The sequence below is a fragment of the Canis aureus genome, chromosome 37 (genome assembly GCF_053574225.1).
Source record: "Canis aureus isolate CA01 chromosome 37, VMU_Caureus_v.1.0, whole genome shotgun sequence".
Classification (NCBI taxonomy): Eukaryota; Metazoa; Chordata; class Mammalia; order Carnivora; family Canidae; genus Canis; species Canis aureus.
Genome location: NC_135647.1, coordinates 19,637,217 through 19,662,683, shown reverse-complemented (window position 1 = coordinate 19,662,683; position 25,467 = coordinate 19,637,217). Strand labels below are relative to the sequence as shown.

The window sequence follows — 25,467 nt, the reverse complement described above, 5'->3', positions numbered from 1 at the left end:
AGATCTGCAGAAAGATCGCAGGCCGGCCAAGGAGAGGCTAAAGGCCACCGGGCTCCCGCCACCGGCCCTTAGGGCGCTGAGCCCCCCAACAAGCCGGGGCCGGCTCTGCCTCCCGGCTCCACCCCCACCCACTAGCCCACACTCACCCCTGCCCCAGAGCCGGAGGCACCCCGGGCTCTCTCCCACCTCTCGTGTGTTAGCAAATCTCTGGGTAGGGAGAGAGGAACGGCCTTGGCACACCTTGCTCCCTGGCCCCGTGTGCCTCCCAGCAAAAATAAAGCGAAATGCAAAAACCATGGGCAAATTGACACTGCAAAAGCGGACGGCTGCAGACGGCACACGGCCTCGGAAAGAAAGCAGAGAGTGTAGGACCCACAGATGTGACGGTCACTCGGAATGGGGGTGCCCTTGCCCCAAGGAAGCTCGCCCCACTGTTTGTTTCTCTCGATGCCTTTAAGCTGAAAATGAGTGTGGCCGCGCCAAGGCAGCCTGGGGCATTCCTGCAGGGGCACGTTCATTCTCTCAGCTCTGATACTCTTAGGAAGGCTGGACCCCCCCAGGAGTCGCAGGAGAGACACTCTCCACCCCCTGCCACCCCCCGGGTTGTGGGATCTGGGGAGATGGCACCCCAGCGCGGGCCCCAGCCTGAAACCAAGCCCCGGCTTCCAGGTGGCTGGAAGCGCGGCAGCTCCTGTTGAGCTGCAACACGCCTGGGTGCTCCGTGCTTGCGGGTGCTGCTGGCTAATCACACTTTCTGATTCACACATTTATTAAACCGGCAGCCTGGGCGAGATGCAGAGCAGCCCAGGGCCCAGCACTCTGGGCATACACAGAACACACAGGTGGGTAGGTCAAGAAATGGGGTGTCACTGCCCTGGACCGTGCTACGCCATTTCCCTCCAGGGGAGACCAAGGCCTCGACCCTGGCCTCCCCTTTCTGCAGGGGAGAAGCCTGGCTCCGCCTGGACCGCATCTCCCACTGGCGTCACAGCAGCCCGCTGGGCGCTGCCACCCCTCTCCAGCCTGCGCCTCGCCGGCAGGTCGGAGCACGCAGCTGACACCAGGCCCCGGTCTGGCTTGGCCGCACGGGGGGGCCCAGATCCTGTGGCTCCTGCGCGTGACCCCAGTTGCAACAGCAGGTTAAAGTGCACGAGCTGCCTGGCAAAAACATCCATGGTGATAAGCTGCACCCTCCTTGGCAGATAACCCCCGGCGGGGTTTACGATACCTCTGCGCAGTCCTTCCGGCGGCCCGGTTTACTAAGGGCCCCTCATTGGTCCTTCTGGTGCTGATCACCAATCACACGGCATTAACAGAATTTTTATATTTCTCCCAAAATAAACAATGACCCCGTTGCTTTGCGTTTCAACTTGCTGCTTCAATATCCAGCTTATTTTTAGTAAAATAAACCACGAGTCTTCCAAGGGCTTCACGTGGTGTCAGGGTTTGGGAATCCACCAAGCAGATGCGAGAGATGTTGACTCGGTGAGTCAGTCCTGGGCCCCAGGTGCTGGCAGGAGGGACACAGGTGCAGGGCTCTCGGAGGAGAACTGAACTTTGTCCTCCGACACCGTGTTCTTCGGCTGGACCCAGGATCTTCAATGAGGGATCCTACAGCCCTCAGAGGGCGGATTGTTACTGGATGGAACTGATATAGAGTAAGGTGGGGGAGAGGATACAAAAATAGAGCCCCAGCCTGAGTGAGCTTACGGTTGGAGTCAGGAAGATAAGAGCGAGACACGTGGAAGCTACCAGAAATACAGGGAGTTGTCAGAACCCAAAACATCTCCGGTCTGGTGACTGTTTAGCCAGTGGTTTTTACTTCAAAGGAGGAGTGGTTGGGAGACACTCTGGGGGCTGCAAGCGGTGGCAGAAGAGCCCTAGAGCAAGATTTGCAAGGAACAGAAAACAGGATTCCGTCCAAGGGTCTCCACTCTCTCTGCACCCCCAGCCCCCCAGGCAGTCTCACCTGCAGCTCCAACCACCACCTTGGTACACCACCTTGGTACACAACCACCACCTTGGTACACCTTGGTACACAGTGACTCACAAATAGGTATCTGCAGCCTGGTCCTCTTTCCCCAGCCCCAGATTCCAGTGGTCTGAGAGATCATTTCCCAGCTGTCCTGACTAGTGACTCCAGCCAGCGTTGTCACCTCCCTGTACGTACCTGCACTGGCTCTTCCCTTAGCTCCCATCTCTGGGCACCTACAAAAGGGAGACACCCAAACCGGGCAACCTGGGCTCATCCTGCACCGCCCCTTCCCCGACCCAGGCTCCTGTGCAAGCCCGGCCAGTTAGGCCTTCTATTGGCTCACCAGCCTGCTTCCTCTCCAGCCTGGGTGCATCGTGTCTGTGTTTCAGGTCTTTATGTTTCTGTTGCCTTTTACCTGGTCTCCAGACTGCAGTCTTGGTGCTCTCCAACTTTCACAGCAGGTTGTCTTGCTATGACAAGGGTCTTCTCCTGCGACCTTCCACACTGGCTCCTAGCGAGTACACCTGAAGCTCTCCCTCCAAGCGTGACCGTTAAGAAAGAGAGAGAGAGAAAAAAAAACCTTAGCTTTGCCCCAGGGCACCAAATTTAAGAGTGTAGCATTTTAAAATAAGGATTTTTAAAGCTTAGAGTGTACTTAGCAAGACTAGGGGCGCCTGGGTGGCTCAGTTGGTTAAGCATCTGCCTTTGGCTCAGGTCATGATCCCAAAGTCCTGGGTTCGAGCCCTGCATTGGGTGCTCTGCTTAGCCAGGAGCCTGCTCTCCCTGTTTCTCTACCTACTGCTCCCCTGCTTATGCTCTCTCTCTTTCTCTCTCTCTCTGTCAAAATAAATAAATAAAATCTTTAAAACAACAACAAAAAAGACAAATTAGTTATAGCAGGAAGCTGCCAGATGGTGCATATTGTTGATGACACCCATGGTAGGCTACCCAGTAACACCTCTAGCTGATGGTATAGTGCTGTTCCCTGCACCTAAGTGGTTAGTGCTCTGCACATAAGACTTTCAAAAGGCCCATTTATCTTTTAGTCTCCAGGTAATACTGAATTCCACCCACTTCTGAAGCACTAGCGGTGCCCAGATGGGACGGGCTCTCTCCAACCTCTGTGCCTCTGCATGGGAAGCCCTTTTTTTTTTTTTTCTGATTCCACAAGTGACTGACTCAGTGAAGCTCGACCTTGTCCCTCAGCGGACAGCTGGCTGTGTCTCGAGGCATTTGTTTATTGACACAAGCTGGAGAGAAGAGAGTTGCTATCACTGTCACCTAGTATAGCGGCCAGTCTCCATATCCCACCATGCACAGGACAACAAAGAAGGATCTGCTCCAAGTCGTCAACAGTTGCAAGGATGAGAAAGCCTGGTCTAGATTCAGCTCAATTCTCATTTGCCCTCCTTCCCGAACACTCTCCTTTCCTCTGTGAAAGGGAGACAAGCAGTCTCCCCAAATCTGGTCTGAATATGTACAGTAACAATGGTCACATTGCATGTTACTATTCACGTCTTAGCCTCTTCCCCAAGCTTCTTGAGGGCATAGAATTTGTCTTCTTCTTCTCCTTATGCCACTGGAACATGGTATGACCGCAAGGGCTCAGGGAGTAACAGGTAAAAGGAAAGTACCCAAGTCTGATCCAGGCCAGAAAGCATTGTACAATGCACTGAGAATAATGCCTACCCCCCCCCCGGGTCACATAATCTCTTATTTACACTACCATTAGTGGCATTTGACATATAAATACCACAGTATGCTAAGTATCGCAGAGAAGAAGAATGTAGACATGCATTGTTTTTGCTTCAGCTTACACAATAAAATTTGCTGGCAAACCAGTACATCAAGGTCAAAAGAGTATTTTAAACATCAACGATTACTCTTAACTAATCCCACCCCCCCCCCCAAAAAAAAAAAAATATATATATGCACTCTCGGTACATGGGCTGCCTTCCGAAAAGTGAAGAAGTAGAGGAAGGAACATCAATCAGAAGAATAAATTCTTGGAGACGTCATAAAAAAGGAAAGAGCCCTCAGAACCTCCGAGTTATTACCCTCCTGCTCGGCCACAAAGCAGTGAAAAGTAAGGTATAAAAGGTGTGGAAAGAAAAAGGCAAAACCTCCCTCAAGCAGAGCTCCTCCACGCAGCTAACTTTCCCACCCAGATTCCAGAAAGCTAATGAAAGTCAGTTGGTAGAAAAGCAAATGTGTGAAAAGACAAGGAAAATATTTCTGAAAATCTGGTTTGGTCCTACCCAGCTCAACCAAGCGTTTCCCGGATGCCACCCCAAAGGATGCTCAAGGTGCGGGCACCCACACACCCTCATCACTGTCGGAAGGCTCTTTATCCAAGAGCTGGGCAGCCGTTCAGCCTGCTGGAGGAGTGGGACTCACAGTAAGAAAATACATTAATATCAAAATGCGAAGTCAACGGGCTATCAGAAAAAGAAAAACGGATTCAATACCAGAGAAGCCAGTTGGAGACCATGGACCCCCCTCGACTTGGCCGCACATGGATTTCCTGTTCTGTTTGCAAAGGAATCGAGAGGTCCGTGCCAAACGTGTGTGTGTTAAGAGCCTCAGGGTGACTGCTGACTCGGAGCAGCCCACATGAGAGCTCATAGAAGGGTAATGAGCGGGACCACATGGTCTCCTCCCTGAGGAATGCAGCTTCATCACAGAACTCTAGGCTCATATGGTAACCACCACAGGCCACCACGAGCCTTTCAAGACGAATGTACGTGATGTGTTAGCAAGAGATTGATGTGGCCATGTGACTATTGTGTTCGATAGTGTTGCACAGGAAGACTGGATCAGATAATAATATCCCCTGTGGATTAAGATCTTAAATGAGCAAGGTTGCACCAGAGCAACAGGGTTGCATGGAGAACAAGCCCAGTGCCCAATGCCCAGGGGTGGCAGCAGGGGTGAGAAGGGCCTCCCCTGTTCCTTCTCACCAGCAAGCCCAGGATTCGTGTTCATTCCTCACGGGTCTTCAGTCCTCTCCTGCTGGCTTCTAGGCTATCTTGTCAAGATACGGAAGGGTCCCTTTCAGGGTCTGGGCCTTCCCAGGGCTCAGGCTGAGAGGACCAGCCTCCCTCCAGCTCATCTGCCTTGAAGAGCTTCTAGTCCAGGAGGAGAGTCGGCTGCTTAATTGGACCACAAGCACAGTCAGTGCTATGGGCAAAGCAGAGTCCCTGTAAAGACTCATGTTCTGCTTGTCACTGGCAAATACTACAGCAATCACACTTCAAAATCTAAAACAACACATGGAAGTTAGTTCTCCCTCCCCGCACTCTAGCCAGATTTGTGGTGGGGGAGAGTAGCTGATACACCACTGGTTGTCAAACCTAATCAGAAAGCATCTGTTTCATTCCAGAAAACACTTACTGAGCATCTTCTATATGCTACTCTCCAAATGCCTGCAACAGTTGATAGAATTTTAAGTCAAAGAAAAAGGATACATACTTCTGTGATTTCAAGCACAAAGAGAAAAAATTTAGATTTAGGAAGAATTTTCCCTAAAAAGCTCAACAAGCTCTTGTGGAATAAATCAGGAAATAGATTTTATCCCTGGGTATGTAAATGGCCTGTCATGTTTGGGCGTAAGGACATGGTCCTTCTTTATCAGAAGGGAAGTTCACTTTCAATAGAGCATGAAGACTTTGGTTGTCTTTAATCAAATATTTTTACCTGTTAGACTTTCTAAACCCAAAGCTATTGACTTCCTATGAGGTTGGATGTGAAAACATGAAGAAAATACATCTTTTTATGCTGCATAATGGTCCATGTGCTGTCATACTTTTAGAATGTGTATCTGACATTTGATTACAGATTTAATTGAGCATCTGAAGGTGTCAAATAAATCACTGCACCCATGACAAAGATGCCTACTCTTGCTGGTAAGCATATAAAATGGTTCAGCCACTAGAGAAAAGTTTGATAGTTCCCTAAAAGGTTAAATATAGAATTACCTTATGACCCAGCAATTCCACTGTTGGGTACCTACCCAAAAGAATTGAAAGCAGGGACTCAAACACTCATACAGATGTTCGTACACCAATATTTACAGTAGCATTACTCACGACAGCCGAAAGATGGAAACAACCCGAGTGCCCATCCACAGATGAATGGGTAAACAAAATGTGACATACACATACGATGGAACGTCATTCAACCTGAAAAGAGAAGGAATTTCTGACACACCCTACCTCATGGATGAAACTGAAGAACATTATGCTCAATGAAACAAGCCAGACACAAAAGGACACGGATTGTCCTTTTTCCACTTATAGGAAATGCCTAAAATAGTGAAACTTTCAAATTCATGGAGACAGAAAGTAGAATGGTGGTGGCCAGACGCTAGAGGGGGAGTCAGCGTTTAATGAGGGCAGAGTTTCAGTCCAGGAAGATGAAAACTTTCTGGGGACAGTGGTAGCGATGGTTACACAAGACTAAATGTACTGAAAGCCCCCAAAACATACACTTAAAAATTATTAAGATGGTAAATTTTGTGTATGTATATTTTACCACAATGAAGAGAGAGAGAGGATAAGTGGTGCCTACCCTGAAGGCAATCCTCCCATTGAGACCAACCCACATAACCCTTCAGGCCTGTGGCCACACTGGCCCTGATCCTTCCCACCAGACCTTTAAAACCATCACTCTCAAAGGTAACGGGTTGATGCTCAAAAAGAGGATGAGATCTTACCCCAGCTAGGCAAGATTAACATATTTCATAACGGAAAGAGAAAAGACCAGAGGAGGGCTCATTTTCCATCACTGAATTAGTAACCCCAGCAGGCCTGAGATAAGCCAAAGTGCTTGAGTGCCTAGGAAATACTACTACCAGGACAAAGGGGATGCTTTCTTCCTAGCTTTCCAAGGCCTTTCTGGGTTAACGCACTATGAGAAGGTCCCTCTTGACTCCGATTGTTAAAATTACAAGGGAAAGGTGGGGTGTCAGCATAGAGCTAGGAGAGGAAAGGGGTTAGCAGGGAGCCAAGAGGAGAGGCAGAAAGACAGATGAACTCATACCGGCCACTGAGAACAACAAACTGGGAGCAGAACATAACAATTGTGTCCATGACTTAGTGGCCCAATAATTCAGGGTTGCAGGAAGGAAGGAGGGCATTTGTGTTTCTCAGAATCCTCTCCACAAAATGGTAGCCTCTTATCTTCAACCAGTATTGGACACCACTTATCACAGCTGAGGGGGAAAAAAGTTTATATAGGCCCCAGAAACTGTAATAACATAAAGGGAGAAGGGATGGGGAGATTTAGGGTGAGAAGTGCGAGGAGTTTTTTTCCAAAGAATACCAATCGTTCTGTACTTTTAGCTGTTCTACTTAACTGTCAGACATTTCCACCTGCTTCTAGAATGCAAAGCAGTGGGAAGACAAGACCCAAACCTATTCTCAACACTTCATGATGAAAAAAAAAAAAAGTGCACACTTAATTAAAACAAATTTCTACATGCTGCTTGATAGGATTTTGTTACCCTTTCCACAAAAAAATAAATATCTTAAACAGGAAGATGCTCACGAAAGCATTCTGTAAGTTTTACATTGCTATATAAACACTGATTTTTTTTCTGTACTAGTCTGCTAGGGCTGCCATACAAAATACCACAGACTGGATGACTTACACGACAGACATTTACTTTTTCTGTAGTTCTAGAAGTCAAGAGCAAGGTGCCATCCGGGTTGGTTTCCCATGAGACCTCTCTTCCTGGCTTGCAGATGGCCACCTTCCTACTCTGTGCTTATATTGCTTTTCTCTGTGTTTCTACAGAAACACAGGGGGTGAGAGATCTCTGGTGGTTCTCCCTCTTCTTACAAGGACACCAGTCCCATGGAATTAGGGCCCACCCTTATGACCTCATTTAACGTTAATCACCTCCTTAAAGGTCCTATGTCCAAATACAGTCATATTGGGACTTACGACTTCAAGATAAGACTTAGAGAACATTAAAAAAAAAAAAAAAAAAAAAAGACTTAGAGAACATAATTCAGTCCAAAACAACTTCTACCCCATTTGCATAGAAGTCTACCGCTTTCAAAGCACTTTCATGCACATTCTCATTTTTAACCCTCACCACAAACCTGGACACAGACAAGGCAGGTGTCACCCCATTGTACAGAGGAGGAAGCTGGGTGTTGGGGGAACTACAATTCGCCTGGGGACACAAAACTGCTAAGTGGCAAGACTAGAATTCAAATCCAGGGCTGCAGGACTCCGGAGTCCTTAACAGAAGTAAAGAATGTCACTGGTTCAGTTAAAACCATATATATGTTGTACTTTCTAAGACACTTTGTTGGGGCTAAGTCCAAACACAAGAGGCCCCTCATAGAGAGAAAAGCATGTGGCCTTGGAAGACAGAAATGTGTGTGTGTGCACACGTGTCCAAAGTGTATTTCAGGGGATCCCTGGGTGGCGCAGCGGTTTAGCGCCTGCCTTTGGCTCAGGGCGCAGTCCTGGAGACCCGGGATCGGGTCCCATGTCGGGTTCCCAGTGCATGGAGCCTGCTTCTGCTTCTGCCTATGTCTCTGCCTCTCTCTCTAGCTCTCTCTCTGTGTGACTATCGTAAATAAATAAAAATTAAAAAAAAAAAAAGTGTATTTCACTTTCCTGCCATTCACATTCGCTCATATACTGCTTTTCCTTCTGGATCTAATTTAGGTGACCCCTTCTCTCCCAAAGCCTGGTAGCCCGCACTGAACTTGCTCTCCTCTGAGACATTGGTCTCCAACACTCTTGAGAACATATCCCTTTCTGCCTAAAAAGGAATTCTAATTTTCATGTCTTTATAGCCCACTTCCGCAGCCTCAGCCATTCGCTCCTGGATGCAAGTCCGACTTTGCTCTGCAGCTTTGCCTGATCACAACAGTTCAGATTTGTTTTTAAAAGTTTTCCCTGAGGGACATGTGGGTGGCTCAGCGGTTGAGTGTCTGCCTTTGGTTTAGATCGTGATCCTGGGGTCCTGGGATCGAGTCCCGCATCAGGTTCCCCCCAGGGAGCCTGCTTCTCCCTTCGCCTATGTCTCTGTGTCTCTCATGAATACATAAATAAAATCTTTAAAAAAATAAGTTTTCCCTGAATCTCAGATATATGCTGAGAAGAAACTATTTTATTGCTAACTGCCTAAATCTCAGTGACATAACAATGTCCTTCTCCCAAGGTCAAAAAGAAATCCCAGAAAACAAAGTGCTATAAATCCCCACTGTTGCAGTCAGGATGCCACCTTCTCCACCATCGGGGGCATGCACTCCTCTATGAGAAGTGTTGAGGACAGTCCTTCTCCTTGTTTTTGCTTTTTTCTAGATTTTCCAGAATGAAGAGTTCCCAGAAGTTGGCAGTTCCTGAGTATGGGAAGATAGAGTAAATGTCCCCTCCCATAGTACACTATTGTGTAATCATACCGTCCAGAACAGAGTGCAGTAGTGATCTGACAATGTGTTCGATTCCAGACATAAGCACATGAATCCCTGCTCTCATCCACAGAGGTAAGCCCTGTGTACTCGTCCTCACTCTGGCCTATACCAAATGCTGGAACACTGAAGAAACAAACGTGCCATTAGCTAATACTAGAGATGGGCATGCTCTACAAAAATTGTCTCTAAAAGTTTATCTCTTTGGGGTTAATAACTGCTCTTTGAGATGACAACATCATCGAGTAAACTAAATGCAACAGGGATCCCTGGGTGGCGCAGCGGTTTGGCGCCTGCCTTTGGCCCAGAGCACGATCCTGGGGACCCGGGATCGAGTCCCATGTCGGGCTCCCAGTGCATGGAGCCTGCTTCTCCTTCTGCCTATGTCTCTGCCTCTCTCTCTCACTGTGTGCCTATCATGAATAAAAAAATAAAAAAATAAAATAAAAATTAAACCATTAAAAAAAAAAACTAAATGCAACAGATTCTTCTGAATAAAACAGGTGATGTTTCCAAAGTCGCTTTTAAGTTTTAGGTAAACCAACCATCTTGATGTGCCTACAACTATGGAATGTCCCAAGATGCAGGAATTTCAGTGTTAAAACTTGGAAGAGGGGTACCTGGGTGGCTCAGTGGTTCAGTGGTTGAGTGTCTGCCTTCAGCTCGGCATGATCCCAGAGTCCTGGGATTGAGTCTTGCATTGGGCTCCCCACAGGGAGCATACTTCTCCCTCTGCCTACGTCTCTGCCTTGCTCTGTGTGTCTCTCATGAATAAATAAATACAATCTTGAAAAAAAAAAAAAAAACTTGGGAAAGTCCTGGACAAGCTGGGATGGTTGATCACCCTATTAAATGATGTGAGACTGGGAGTCTATTACAGAAAACATAACCTTGGTGTATGTGTGTGTTGGGGGGAGTCTTTGTGGTTATTTCATTTTTCTGTACTAATTACTACCACATTTGTACTAAGACAGAGACACTATCACCTTCTTCATAGTTCCATAGTGAGAGTTTTTAAGTATTCTGTATTTGTGTGAGCATCCAGTCAATGTCATGTTAGGAGGGGCAGCGGGCAGGCGTGATGAATAAAGGTGCCCTTGGCTGTTTCCAGTGTTCATAACCTGGCATCTATGTAGTATCCCTTTGAAAGATGTCCGTGGCAAGGGGGTATATGTAGTATGATAAGCGATGAGGTCAGGGTCTGTGACGCAAAACTGGGCTCAGGAACACACACTCAAGATTCAGATAAGCGGTTGGGGTCAGTGTTGAGAATCCTTGGCAAGAGGGTCATAGGTGGTCCATGGAAGGCACACAGGTTGGAGTTGGTAAATAGAGATCCAAGACAGAGAGCACAGGACCTCTGTGCTCAGAGCAGAGAGGAATCTGGAGCCCAGAGACCCAAACTGTACCAGAGGGTATCCAGGAACAATTCCAACATCTGGAACATAGCTGAGAAACTAGAAATAGGGAGGGAAATAAAAGATCTCAGAGGGAGCCAAAATCAATTATTACAGTCCCTCATAAAACAGCTCCTGCCAGACCATTCCTTAGAGCCTGATTCTCAGATGGTTGGTTGATCTATGTTCCATTGCAACACAGAACCCAGGAATCAGCAGCAGAAATGCCACAAATGGGCACAATGTGAGCAGAAAGATGAGTCGACCATCAAGCTAATGGCAAGAGAGAGAATATAGCAATAAAAAGAAAGGCTCATCAGTCTGGTGGTCATTTACCTATGGTAGATGACCTTGAGGGTAGATCTATGGTAGACCTTGAGGATCCCTGATAAGAGTCAATGTTCTGCTCTCATGATGCCACCTTCCACGTTCATGGGGTGGCTCAATGCCTCTCAGATATTCAAGGTCATTCACTCCTACTTGGAGAATTGTCCTACGTTGGAATACTTCTGAGTAATGAAAGGAATAAACCACTGCTAAGGGGGCCAGTCTCAAAAGCATTATGACATGGGAGGAAAGACAGCCACAGAAGAGCTCATGCTGCATGATTTCATTTATATGAAATTCGAGAACAGACAAAGTTAACCTATGATGACAGAAGTCAAAAAGTGAGTCATTCTAAAGGGCAATGGGTCTTTCTTTGACTGGAAAGAGGACATGAAGAGACTCTCTGAGGTGACTGAAATGCTGTCTTGGTTGGGGGTGCTCACACAGTATATACCAATTATCAAATGTATCAACCTAAACATTTCAGATATGCACATTTTATTGTTTATTAAATATACACCATTTTTAAAGTATTTTTTAGAACACATTTATTGATAGTGTTTTTTCTAAACCAAAAGTAACACATACCATGTCAATTACCTGTTTAAAAATTCAAAAATCAAAATAGTTTTTAAAAATAATACAATCAGGGAGCCCTGGGTGGCTCAGTTGTTAAATGTCTGACTCTGGGTTTCAGTTCAGGTCATGATCTCAGCGTCGTAAGATTGAACCCCACATCAGGCTCCGCACTGAGCATGGAGCCTGCTTGGGATTCTCTCTCTCCTCACCCTCTGCTCCTCCCTGCCTGCTCTCTCTTTCTCTCTCTCTCTCTGAAATAAATAAATAGAATACAATCACCCAAGGTTCATTCACACGCACATAGTATATCTCATCAGTCCTGCCTATGTGCCTGGCATTGTGCCGGTCCCTGGAAATACAAAGAGGAGTAACTATTACTCCTGCCTTCCTACCACTGATAGGTAGATGCATGGCCAAATGCTTCCAAGATAGTGTGATAAGGTGTGAATAAGAAGAGAGAGGTAGGGAAGGGGGTAAATGGGGATCTGGAAAGTCTCACCAGCACCAGCGACATTAGAGCTGAGATGTGGAGAATGCATGTACCACTAAGAGGATGGGGAAGGGCAAGATGAAAAATTCCAGGCAGAAACATTTGCAAAGAGAGGCCCAAAGGATACTTTTATTGAACAACAACAGGGAACCCAGGGCAGCTGGTGCATGGAGCACAGGAGAGAAACAAAAGATGAAATGAAGACACAATGAGCCAGACAGTGAGAGGCATTTGGACTTCATCCAGTGACCAGTAGGGAGCCTGAGAGGGAGAGTGAATGATCGAAATGGTTTTATCATTAGAAAATGCTGCAGCAGTATGAAGGGTGGCCTGGAAGGGGCCAGTGATAGGGCAAAGAGACCAGTGACCCTGCATAAGGTAACGCATGTTAACTAGAAAATTGTGGTGATCATTCCACGGTGTAGACAAATATTGAATCGTTATGTTGTACACAAACTAACATAATATCATATGTCAATTATACTTCCATTAAAAATAAAAAATAAGATCATAAAGGTTTCCCCTTTTTAACGCAGCACTTGAATTTTGTAAATGTAATTATCATGTGTTACTAACTAAAAAAAGACAGAGACACAGAGAGAGAGTGTGTGTGTGCCCAGTTAGCATGGTTGTAAAATCCAGGAGGTATCTGAGGAACACACTAAGGTGGTAGTGAAAGGGATGAGGCTTTTCTGGCAGAAAACAAAAATCTGTAGATTTAGCAACATCCAGAATAAGAAAAGGGAAAGAGCTGGAGACAACTTTCAGCCACTCGGCTAGAGCGCTTGGCCCAGAGATAACTTGTTTAACAAGATCACAGCTGTGGGAAGAAAGGTAAGCTGTGAGTGAGGAGGGCTTGAGGCGCCCACTGGACTTTAGCTGCACCTGTCTGGCTGGTGTTCAGAAGAAACATTGGAAGGAGTTCGGAAAGCAGTCACGGACCAGACAGAGAAGCTGGAGATTCATCCCCGCCAAACACCACTCAGTCCAGCCAGAACTCAAAATGTTGATGTGGGTGGTGTGAATCCGACCTCATCAGACTTGCTGAAACATTTGGAACTGAGAAGGACACCTGTCTGTGCACACGTAGAGCTAGCAATGTAGCAATGAGAGTGTGGGCGTGGGAATCAGGAGACCTGGGCTCTAATTCCAGCACTCCTTTGGGAGTACGGTGAAGACTAGCCGAACGGGGAGGAAGAGAAGAGGGGACAGAGGTGAACAAGAGGGGCAAAGCCAGCACCGAGGGGGGAGCTCCTTCTACCACCTTCCTCCACCTATAGCCACTCCTCCTCCTCCTGATCCAAGAAACACCACTCAGCTCCTCATCCCATAGCAGAGCTACCCAACCAGCACTGCAAGGTTGAGGGCAGTCATGACCGCCATAAAAAGAGACACAGGCATGTGATAAGTCCAAGCATTAGTGGTTTTGGACAAGAAAAGTTGCCTAATTTCTGGGATCCACTACAAAAAGAAAATGTAAGACTTTCTGTTAAAAAAAAAATTATGCAGGGGCAACCCATAATCTTGGGGCCCCTCCGTCTTTGGGAGCTTTGTCCTCTATCATTCAATAAACTTGACTGTTGCTCAATTTAAAAAAAAATTAAAATTAGTTAATTAGTTAAAAAATTATTCAGAATTTCATGATGTTAACGATAGTGCAGATTACAGATCACACACACACTCATGAACTTGGAGAATTTAATCTCTCTGAATTTAAAAATCCTCCCCTCTAGACCAAAGATAATGGTGCTTGCTGCACGATGTGCTTGGGTACATGTGTGGGACCAGCCTGACTCAGTCAGCGCCCGCTACCTGGTAGGGTTTTTCACGCTACTGGTCAGTTGCATTTGCCCTCGGAAGCAGCAATGGTCTCTAATCAGCAGGCTTTCTAGGCCAGTCACCCGGCATCTCCTTAGAAAGTAGTCGGGGGTAGGCCTGGCTTGTCTGGGTAGAAAAGTCTTCAGTCAAGGCCCCCATTACATGATACGCTTCAGACACTCTCAGCAAATATAGCAGCAAAAACAGGAAACAAGGCAATGCTCAAGGAAGCTTCCCTCCCCGAGGAGACACCTCCATTTGTCATGTTCCATTGCCCACGCTGTCCTGCCAGGCATTTGTATGTCATGCTATAAATAACATATCCTACCAGGAACCCTTGGCTGGGACAGAAACGAGGAGTCCATTTACTGAAAAGATCAGACCAGTGTCGTACATTGTGAATTTGTCAACTCCTGCTGCATGCTGATTCAATCCCCGCGTGACCTCGAAGCCAAAGAATGGAAGAGAACAGAGTTCTTTTTTGGGGGGTTTGTTTATCATCTAGACGCTTTATTGTTTTATCTTTAACACTTAGGATCTCTTTGTAGGGCGAAGCAGGGATCTAAATCACATTTTTCCGTGTAGAGATCCTGCAAGACCCAACACTGTTTGTTGAAAAGACAATCTTCTTCCCCTGCCCTGCAGGAACCTCTTTTCTTTTTTTTAATTTGAATATTAACTGAATCTTGGGTTGGATGTGCTGAAATATTTTTCTCCTGTGATCTTCTAGGAGTTTTATAGTTTCCTGTTTCACTAAATGTCTATGATCCATTTGGAGCTCATTTTGGGGGAATATAAGGTTTGTGTCCAGATTCTTTTTTTTTTTTTTTTTTTTGGTTGTGGATGTTCAGTTGTTTCAGGACCATTTGTTGAAACTAATTTATTTTTGTAATATATGTTAAAATAAACATATACTTATGGAACTAAGACATTTAATTTGCATTAAACCACCTAAAATCATGTCACTTTCCGTGCTTTCAGACCCTCACAGCAGGGGGTATGGCTCAGGGGCAGAGCATTTGACTGCAGACCCTCACAGCAGTATGGCAAGGGAACAATAGTGGATGAGGGAGGGTTTTCTGAAGGAATGAGGTGTTTTTTTTTTAATCTTCAAGAATTTATTACATAAGAAGTTCATATTTGTTTTAGAAACAATAGAAAATACAGACAAACATAAGAAATAAAAACTCTTCTATGATCCTTCTACCCAGAGGTAAGAACAATTACCATTTTGGTGTATTCTTTTCCAATTTCCCCCATATGCACACAATATATCTTATAAAAAGGGGGCAAAAGGGACAACTAACTGGGTGTCTCAGTGGTTGAGCATCTGCCTTTGGCTCAGGTCGTGATCCTAGGGTCCTGGGATCGAGTCCCTGGGATCGACTCCCAGCAGGGAGCCTGCTTCTCCCTCTGCCTACGTCTGTATCTCTCATGAATAAATAAATAAAAGCTTTTAATTAATTAATTGGGGGTAAAAAATTGTTTTGTACTTTTAATTTTTACTTGAAATGTTTCTAACACCTCATGTCAATAAGCCATATTTATATATATATAATCATCTTAATGGATGCCAACACATGATATGCTAACTGGCCTGCACTTCCTCCCCTTCCTGAGCACAGACCCTCTCCACCTCTTTAAGCCTCTGCCTTCCAGATTCCTGTTTTAATGGTACCTACCACCATGGCTTTAAAAAAAAAAATGAATCCAAAGTCTTCCCTCTGTGTTTCCTTTCTTAATTCCATTTCCTTTCCTACCCGAGTAACCATTGTTTTAAAGTCAGTACTTCTCATTCCCCAGGCCTGAATGTATCTCCATTACTATCTCCAACTGTATCTATCAACAAAGTGTTGTATGGCTTTGCAGGCTTTAAACCCCTCTTGCTCTACACATTGTTCTGCAGGTTGCTTTCTTCACTCACAATGATGCTGCTGACTTTTATCCAGGTTGTTACGTGTAACTTTCATTTATTCTTTTTTAACTCCTATCTGGTGTTTCATTATATGAGTATATCACAATTGACTCATTCATTTCCCACTGATAGTAAAGATAAAGAATGATGCTGTCTTCATGGGTAATCTGGAAGACTTTCTTTAGGGTCCATACCCAGGACCAGAATTGCAGGGTTGAAGGGTGTATGTATTTTTATTATTATTATTCAATTTAAACTAAGACTAAAACAAAACAAAAACAGTTCACCCATTTCTCCCGCCCCAACCTCCCTCCTCTGGCAACCACTAATCTGTTTTCTGTACCGATGAGCTTGATTTGTATACACACATTTTTTCTAGATTCCACATATAAGAGAGATTATATGCTATTTGTCTTCCTCTTTGTGAGTTATTTCACTTAGCATAATGCCCTCAAAGTCTGTCCATGTTGTTGCAAATGGCAAGATTTCATTCTTGTTTTATGGCTGAATAACATTTCATTATATATATATATATATATATATATATATATATATATATATATATCACAATTTTTTTCTAATTCATTCATCCATCAGTGGACACTTGGGGCTGGGGGCCCCTGGGTAGATCGGTCAGTTAAGCATCTGACTCTTTTTTTTTTTAAAGATTCATTTACTTATTTATGATAGACATAGAGAGAGAGAGATGGGCGAGACACAGAAGCAGGCTCCATGCCGGGAGCCCGATGTGGGACTCGATCCCAGGACGCCAGGTTCGCACCCTGGGCCAAAGGCAGGCGCTAAACCGCTGAGCCACCCAGGGATTCCCTGCATCTGACTCTTGATTTAGGCTGAGGTCATGATCTCAGGGTCATGAGCTCAAGCCTCACATTGGGCTCCATGCTCTGCAGGGAGTCTGCTTGAGATTCTCTTTCTGCCCCTCCCCACTCTAAAATAAATAAATTAATCTTTAAAAAATGGACACTTAGGCTGTTTCCCTGTCTTGGCTACTGTACATAATGCTGCAAAGAACATGAGGGAGCATATATCTTTTGGAGTTATTGTTTTCCTTTTCTTTGGACAAATCCCCAAAAGTAGAGTTGTTGGATCATATGCTGGTCCTATTTTTAATTGTTTGAAGAAGCTTCATACTGTTTTTCATACTGTCTGCCCCAATTTACCTTCCCACCAACAGTGCATAAAGGTTCCCTTTATTGCACATCCTCCCCAGCATTTGTGATTTCTAGTCTTTTTGATACTAGCCATTCTGACAGGTGTGAGGTGATATCTCACTGTGGTTGATTTGTATTTCCCTGGTAATTAGTGATGGTGAGCATCTTTTCACATACCTTTTGGCCATCTGTATTCTTCTTTGGAAAAATGTTTATTCAGATCTTCTGCCCACTTTTTAATCAGATTGGGTCTTTGCCATCGAGTTATATGAGTTCTTTATATATTTTGGATATTTGCCCTACATGAGATAATGATTCATAAATATTTTCTCTTATTCAGTAGGTTGCCTTTTCATTTTGTCAATGGTTTTCTTGACTGTGCAGAAGGCTTTCGGTTTGATATAGTCCTACTTATTTATTTTTGCTTTTCTTGCTTTTGCTTTTGGTGTCAGATTCTAAAATCATTGCCAAGAACTATGTCAAGGAGCTACTGCCTACCTTTTCTTCTAGGAGTTATATGGATTCAGGCCTTGCTTTCAAGTCTTTAACCCATTTTAAGCCAATTTTTGCATGTGACGTAAGATAGTATCATTCCTTTGCATGTAGCTGTTCAACTTTGCTAATACTATTTATTGAAGACTGTCTTTTGGGCTCCGCTGTTGTAAATTAATTTGCCATAAATGTGTGGGCTGAGTTCTGGGCTCTAAATTCTGCTCAATTAATCTACGTGTCTGTTCTTATGTCAATATCACAGTTTAAATATTACAGTTTTGTAATATAGTTGGAAATCAGGGAGCATGATGTCCCTAGTTTTGTTATTCTTTTTCAAGATTATTTTGGCTGTTCAGAATCTTTTATGGTTCCATACATATTTTAGAATTGTTCGTTCTATTTCTGTGAAGAAACTCCACAGAAAAAATTCTGTGAAGAATTTTTATAGGGATTACAGTGAACCTGTATATTGCTTTTGGCTAGTATGGACATTTTAACAATATGAGCTCTTCCAATTCATAACCATGGGATATCTTTCCATCTATTTGTGTCTTCTTCAATTTCTCTCAATAATATCTTATAGTTTTCAGTATACAAACCTTTTACCTCCTTGATTAAATTTTTCTTAGTTTTGTTATTCCTTTTGATGCAATTGTAAATGGGATTATTTTCTTAATTTCTCTTTCTGATAGTTCATTTTTACTGTATAGAAATGCAACAGATTTTGGTGTATTAATTTTGTATCCTGTAACTTTACTGAATTGATTAGTTCTAACAGTCTTTTGACAGAGTCTTCAGGATTTTTTTGTATATAATATCATGACATCTGCAAATAGTGATAGTTTAGTCCTTCCTTTTTCATTTGAATGACTTTTATTTCTTTTTCTTGCCTAATTACTCTGGCAAGGACTTCCAACACTACGTTGAATAAAAGTGGCCAGAGTGGGCATGATCTAGTTCCTGATCTTAGAAGGAAAGCTTTCAGCTTTTCCCCCTTCAGTATGACATTAGTTGTGGGCTTTTCACATATGGTTTTTATTATATTGAAGTACATTCCCTCTATACCTGCTTTGTTGAGAGTTTTTATCATAAGTTGATGATGAGAGACACCTGGGTGGCTCAGTCAGTGAAGCATCCAGCTCTTGATTTCAGCTCAGGTCATGATCTAAGGATAGTGAGATCAAATCCAGGATCGTGAGATCATCAGGCTCTACACTGGATGTGGAGTCTGCTTGAGATTCTCTCTCCCTATGCCCCCTCCTTGCTTATGCTCTCTCTTCTTTCTCTAAAATAAATAAATCTTTAAAAGAATAAATTGATGTTGAATTTTGTCAGATGCTTTTTCTGAATCTATTTAGAAGATCATGATTTTTATCCTTTGTTTGTTAATGTGATGTATCGCATTGACTGATTGGCAGATATTGAACCATCCTTGAATCCCTGGAATAAATCCTACTTGATCATAGTATATGATCCTTTTAATGTATTGCTGAATTCAATTTGGTAATATTTTGTTAAGGAACTGTGTTCTTTAATTAATGAGCAGGTATGTAAAGATGTTAAAGCTGGGGGGTGGTTTCCTAAATGCCTTGATTTATAAGCTGTAAGAGTTTCCTCCAAAGCATGTTAGGCCAGTAGGGGAGGTGAACAAGTTGGGATATGCCAGAAAAGAACCAAAATCAATTGAACTGAGTATTATCACAAAAAATGGTGCTCAACAGTATATTACATAAGGCGCTGAAAGAGGTAGCACACTGTGACTACTTCTCACTCTATAGACATATCCAAAATGGCACAACAGTAAATTTGGGGTGCTTCTTTTCAGCTCTAGAGTCAGAAGCTCTATACATACACACAACCAGTTCGTGATGGTTAAATTAATCTAAAAAGCCAGTCATTCAGATGATTGGTTTGTGAGATAAAACAATTCCCCAGTCCTCTGATCAGAAAATAAGAGATAAAACAGTTGCCCAGTCCTCTGATCAGAAAAACTGAACTGAAATTCCCATATATCATAATCTCATGATTAAAATGAAATTTGGAGTCCTTAATAGACAATATCTTTAAAAAACTCTAATGCCCCTCATTTCTGGCAAAACATTATGATAAATATTTCAGGCTGCTGAGACCTTTGAAACCTTTAAAATGACATTGCAAAAGGCATCAACCTGGCTTATCCATGTAAAAGTCAAGCTCTAACATGTAGATCCATAATGGATATAGTTCATGCATTTTCAATATTCTTCCTATGATAGAGCATTTGCAATCTTACGAGTTCCACGTTCCCAAGGTAGAAGTCAGAAACTATTTTTCCAGCTTCCTCTGTAACTAGGGCAAAGACATGTGACTTAATCTCAACCAATCACATACACTGGCATGAGAATTTATTCAGTTATGTTAAGAAAAGTTCCAAGAAGGAATACATATAGAGAGAATTCTGGAAAGATGGAGGCAGGGGCATAGTTTTTTAATTTCTCTGAATTCTCATATAAAAAGATTAACCAACTAGATAGCAAAACCAAATTGCCATGGACAACATTTAAACAAAACTAGATGACAACATTTCCTCCTCAAACCGCGAAATACAAGATCATCAACTGTCACGCGGTCTACATGTTCTCAAAACCTGTTTAAGAGAAAGCAGGGTGAAGAAAAAGGTGTCTGCTGGACTTGCGAGTAGGAAAGTTCCCAAATAGCCCAACAGGTATGTAAAGGAGAGCTCAGTGGGACAACTTGAGAACAGCAGCTGAAGCCAGAAGGGCTTTGCCTAATCCAATAGTGAGTAAATACAAGAGTATTTCAGTAAGAACTACTGGGTCTGGAGAAGTCAAGCCTCTGTGAATTCCTGGAACTGTTAAGGTGGGGCTCCCTTTCAGGACAGGCCTCCACACAGAGGAGAGGCTTCTGGACAGGGAATCAAAACTGAGTGGATAGAGACAAAGGAAAGAGAAAACCGGTTAAAAGTGAGGGAGAAGAACAGAGTCAGGAACATTACACAAAAACAACATAAGATAAAAATTAGAAACAACACTGTCAATCATGCCTGGTTCTAAAGGTTCAGGAGAATTGATTTTTTAAATAAACAACACAAAAATACCAAGATGAAATCCCATGTGGAGTTATTATAAGAAAAAAAGAGATTAAAAAAAGCTATTAAAAAATCTCTATAAATCGTGAAAACCCACCAGAAGGACTTGTGTAAAACCTGTAACCTCCTATAAAAAAAAAATAAAAAAATAAAAATAAAATAAATTTTTTAAGGATACAAGCCATGAAAGAACAACATAAATCAAAACTAAGAAAAACTCAGAAATAAGATGCTAGAACTCTGGAAATACTGTATATAAAAGAAAACATCATTTCAAAACTTGGAAATGAAGAGAAAATTGGAACGAATAAATACAATACCTAATGCCTTAAGAGAAATAGAAAAATGTTTTAGAAGGAAATTTTAAAATAAAATAGGAAAAGGGGCACCTAAGTGGCACAGTCAATTGAGTGCCTGATTCTTGGTTTTGGCCTAAGTCATGATCTCAGGGTCCTGGGATCAAGCCCCACATCAGCCTCTACATTCAGCAGGGAGTCTGCTTGGGGATTTGCTCTCTCCCTCCACCCCCTGCTCTCTCTCCCTAAAAATTAATTAATTAGTTAATTAATTTAAAAAGAAATTGAGAAAAGTAAAGAGGATATGAAAGAGATCAGCAAATATGGAAACAGGCAAAGAAGAGCTGACACAGGATAATAGGAGCTGCTGAAGAAAACCAAAGCAAAGGAACAGAACAAACAAACACTAAAAACTTTATTTCAAAAACTATTCAAGGGGCACCTGGGTTGCTCAGTGGTTGGGCATCTGCCTTAGGCTCAGGTCATGATCCCAAGGTCCTGGGATCAAGTTCCACATTGGGCTCCTCTCAGGGAGCCTGCTTCACCCTCTGCCTGAGTCTCTGCCTCTCTTTTTGTGTCTTTCATGAATAAATAAATAAGATCTTTAAGAAAAAAACTATTCAAGAAAAAGGAAAAAGTAATTGAAACTACATATTAAAAGAGCACACAAAGTAGCTAAAAATAGCACCCCAGAATGACCGACACTAAAATATATTCTAGGAAAAAATTACTGAAGATGAACAGGTGATGATCTTTATGATACGGAGGTTAACTTTTCATCAGACTTTTTGACAGTAAAACTTTATGCCAGAAGAAAATAAAATAATGTATTAATAATGCAATAATTAATGTATTTAAAACTAGCTTTAAAGTATAAAGAGCACAAAATGTTAACATGCAAGAAATCAAAGAATATCATTACCATCCAAAGCCCTTTCTGAAGAATCTGCTAGAGATCAAGCTTCAGACAAACAAAATGGCCAGAGACATTGACATAAGGATTGGTGAAGAGCATCCGACAGTCTTAGAACTAAGACTAAGTAAGCCTTAAAGGGAAGAGAGTAAAGTATTTGACAATTATATGTTCAGGTCAAGTAGAAAGTATAGCACAACTGTTTAAATGGAGGGAACGAGAACCTTTGAGAAAGATGTCTAAGTGTTCATAATTCCACTTGTGGTGGTAGTAGTAGTATTGTTAGTCTGAGACTTTACGTGAGATAAAATAAATGGGTAATTTTAAGATATTCTGATTATATTATCCTCTGTATTTGGGAATTAAGATAATCAGTATGAAAGAAAGGACCTACAGATTAAACATTCAAAAGGTTAAGTTTAAGAAAAGCCTAGTCATAAATGTGAATGGGAAGTACCAGTTATAAATAAACTCCTGAGGTACCCTATCTTCTATTTTGTCTTAAAAACACATATAATATTACATAACTATATATATAGTTATATATATACACACATATATATGCTAGCTTTGTCCACTGAAGAAACCTAGAAATAATGGCCAATCCAGTAGCAACAGACACTATGAGTGGCCAGATTGTGGTCTTGAAATGCCATTTCGCACTAAAAGAAACCAAGGTTTCTTATAGAAATGACCGATTCTGGTCTGAGGCACAAAATGCACAAAATGAGCCTGTTATGTCAGACAATAAGGAAACTATTAAAGACCACCAGGGTCACGTCAAAAGGACTCAGGAACCAAACAGAAGAGGCCTCCACTAAGCAAAAGACGGAAAACTTAAGCTTTGAAAATGATATCTGCAATTGATTTGAAATAGCCTAGTGCTCAGGTTTTAATCAAACATATTTTGATCTATGAATTCATGATATTATATACATTTTATAACTAATTAGTCACCTTTAGAGAATGATAGAGTAATAAGAATCCATGTATGGTCTTGAAAACTATTTTAAAAAGGGAAAGAAAAAAATCAAACATTTATCCTGCCTTTCTATTTTAATGAGAACAATGGAGTAATGCAGAAGTAGATAAGGGGAAGAGCATATCTTTATTAAATTATTTCAACAAAAGAATTTTTAGAGAAAAATTCTTTAGAAAAAAAATCACCACTTTGCACCCCCCAGTGAATTGATGGATCTGGGCAATAACTACTGATAGCTGCTATCACCACAGAAATAAAGATAATCAGACATTATGTGCATCCCAATAAAAGGATATTTCATAGATGATGTCATATGTCATAACGCATCACATGCTGTAATAAACTTTTTCAGTATCGGGATGCAAAATTCAATCACTTGGTGAAGGTGGTGTATGCATGAGATTTTGATTTGGAAACGATGGTTTAAAAAACTAAAATTTAAAAAGAGAAGGACGTCACCCAGGATTCTCTCTGGCAAGAGGGCAGAGCACATGAGAAGGGAGGCGTCTGGCTTTCATGGGCAACTTGGCAGGGGTTCTAGTAACAGTGCCTCAAGCCCAATGTTGGCCGCAGTCAATTTTCTACTGGAAAAGCCCAGCAATGTAATCAATGTAATTCAGCCATCGTTTCTAAGTGCAAAACTCTCTTGGAAATTCTCTGAACTACAACTACCTAATTGCCGTTACCAGATTCCCCCACCCCCTGAATGGATCCTGTTGTTTATAATTAAAGGACCCTGACTGATACAGGATCCAAAGGATTGACAATAGTGTGTTGCGTGTGTGTGTGTGTGTGTTTAAATTAATGAGTCTCCATACATTGCCATTAATTTCTCCAAATTCATTTTAAAAGCCTAGAGTGGCTGACAAAAAGGAGCTGTTTGCTTTGATCAGTGTTTGCCTCTGAAAGCCTTCAAGAAGATAAGCAGAAGCTTGGCTTTCATAGAACTCTGTGTATTTGACAGCTGTTGGGAGTGTATGTACTGTAATCTTTGGTTTTATATAAACCTGACAAGAGAGTGACAATGACAAGCCTTTCTCAGAAAATTCTGAAAGAATCGTTTATGCTGGAAGCAATTAAGCCTGAAAGCACACTCCACATTCATGTTTATTCAACATCTACGTGTCTTTTCTGTAGCACACTTTCTAGCACTTCCGAAGGTTGTTTTGCATATGTATTGTGGCAAACTGTAATAGAGTTCAAAAATACTCACTGCGTCTGCTTAGGGGAGAGTAAGAGTTTCTCTTCCTAATCATGTTGGGCTTGGCCATGCGACCTGATTTGGCCAATGGAAGGTGACAAGTAATGTGTGTCACGTCCAGCTCTAAGAGCCAGTTTGGGCTTTGCCAAGCTCTCTTTTCCCTCTGCTCCAGTGTTCCAGATAGAAGCTTCTCTGTCAGCCTGAATCCCAAGGCAGGAGGCCGTGAAGCAGAGCCATAGCTCACTCGCGATGGACATAGCATGTAAATATGTGGAGACAACCTCGAAAGCCATTGAGATCCAGAACGCTTTTTCCGCAGCGTAACCTGGCTTGTGTGTTCATAGCTTATTATTGACACCAGCTACTGTTTTTCAGCCCTGTTGATAGACCAGTGCATTCTAACCTCATTATGATGTAGATACTCGTTTCTCCACTCTGCAGACGAGGAGACCAGACATGCAGAGGTTAGATAACCTGACGCCTGACTAGAACCAGCAGTGAGATCTAGGCCTGAGTCAGGCTAATGCCAGAGTCTCCTGCCTTTTACCTTTTTTTTTTTTTTTTTTTTTTTTACGATTTATTTATTTATTTTGGAAAGGCAGAAGGTAGTGGGAGAGAGAGAGAAAGAATTTCAGGAAGACTCCCAGCTGAGCGCAGAGCCCAACACAGGGCTCGATCTCATGACCCTGAGATCATGACCTGAGCTGAAACCAAGAGTTGAACGCTTAACCGACTGAGCCACCCACGTGACCAGGTGACCCCAGATGCTCCTGCTCTTAGAACTACTCGCAAATTGGGTTAGGAGTGTACTTGTCGTGATGAACGCCGGGCGATGTATGGAAGTGCCGAATCACAATCTTGTACACCTGAAACTAACAGTACACTGTTAGTTAATATTAACTAACTGGAACTTAACTAAAAACTTAAAACAAAAGAACAAAAAAAGTACCCCCAACTTGAGAAAATCTCGACAGACACGCCATCCGTGTGTAGCCTCCGTAGCATCCGTGGGCTCACAGAAGCACGCAGCAAATGCTTACAGCAGGCCAACTGATGGCAATAACTACTGAAATGTCTGCAGTGTCTGAGCAAAGAGATCGATATTTATTGAATGCCAATTGACCAACTGCATTGCAAAAAGTTGTTTAGGATTGATCTCTCACAGAACATGAAAAAGCTATAAACTGCAGTTTCAATGAATACCTGATCAAGGAGCAGAGTGGACCAAATGTAAGATTTAGAAGCAATGAAAAAAAAAAGATTTAGAAGCAATGTTGGAAGTTGGCTGTGCAACAAACAGAGCACCAGACCCAGAGTCCAGCGGCATACATCCAACCACCCCCCCACAACTATGGGATATTGGCCATCACCTCAACCTTTCTGAGCCTG

The 25,467-nt window shown here is 42.8% G+C and overlaps 1 long non-coding RNA gene across 2 annotated transcripts; it reads right to left on the bottom strand.

Moving 5' to 3' along the window:
- Positions 1 to 770: 770 nt before the first annotated feature.
- LOC144306486 (uncharacterized) lies at positions 771 to 24,611 on the bottom strand. Of its 2 annotated transcripts, none has more exons than XR_013373570.1 (3): positions 24,091 to 24,611; positions 2,391 to 2,511; positions 771 to 2,208 (listed from the first exon to the last, which is right to left on the bottom strand). It is a non-coding gene; the product is annotated as an uncharacterized LOC144306486 (long non-coding RNA). The 2 variants fall into 2 exon arrangements; XR_013373571.1 differs by having other exon boundaries at positions 771 to 1,880.
- Between the last annotated feature and the right edge of the window lie 856 nt (positions 24,612 to 25,467).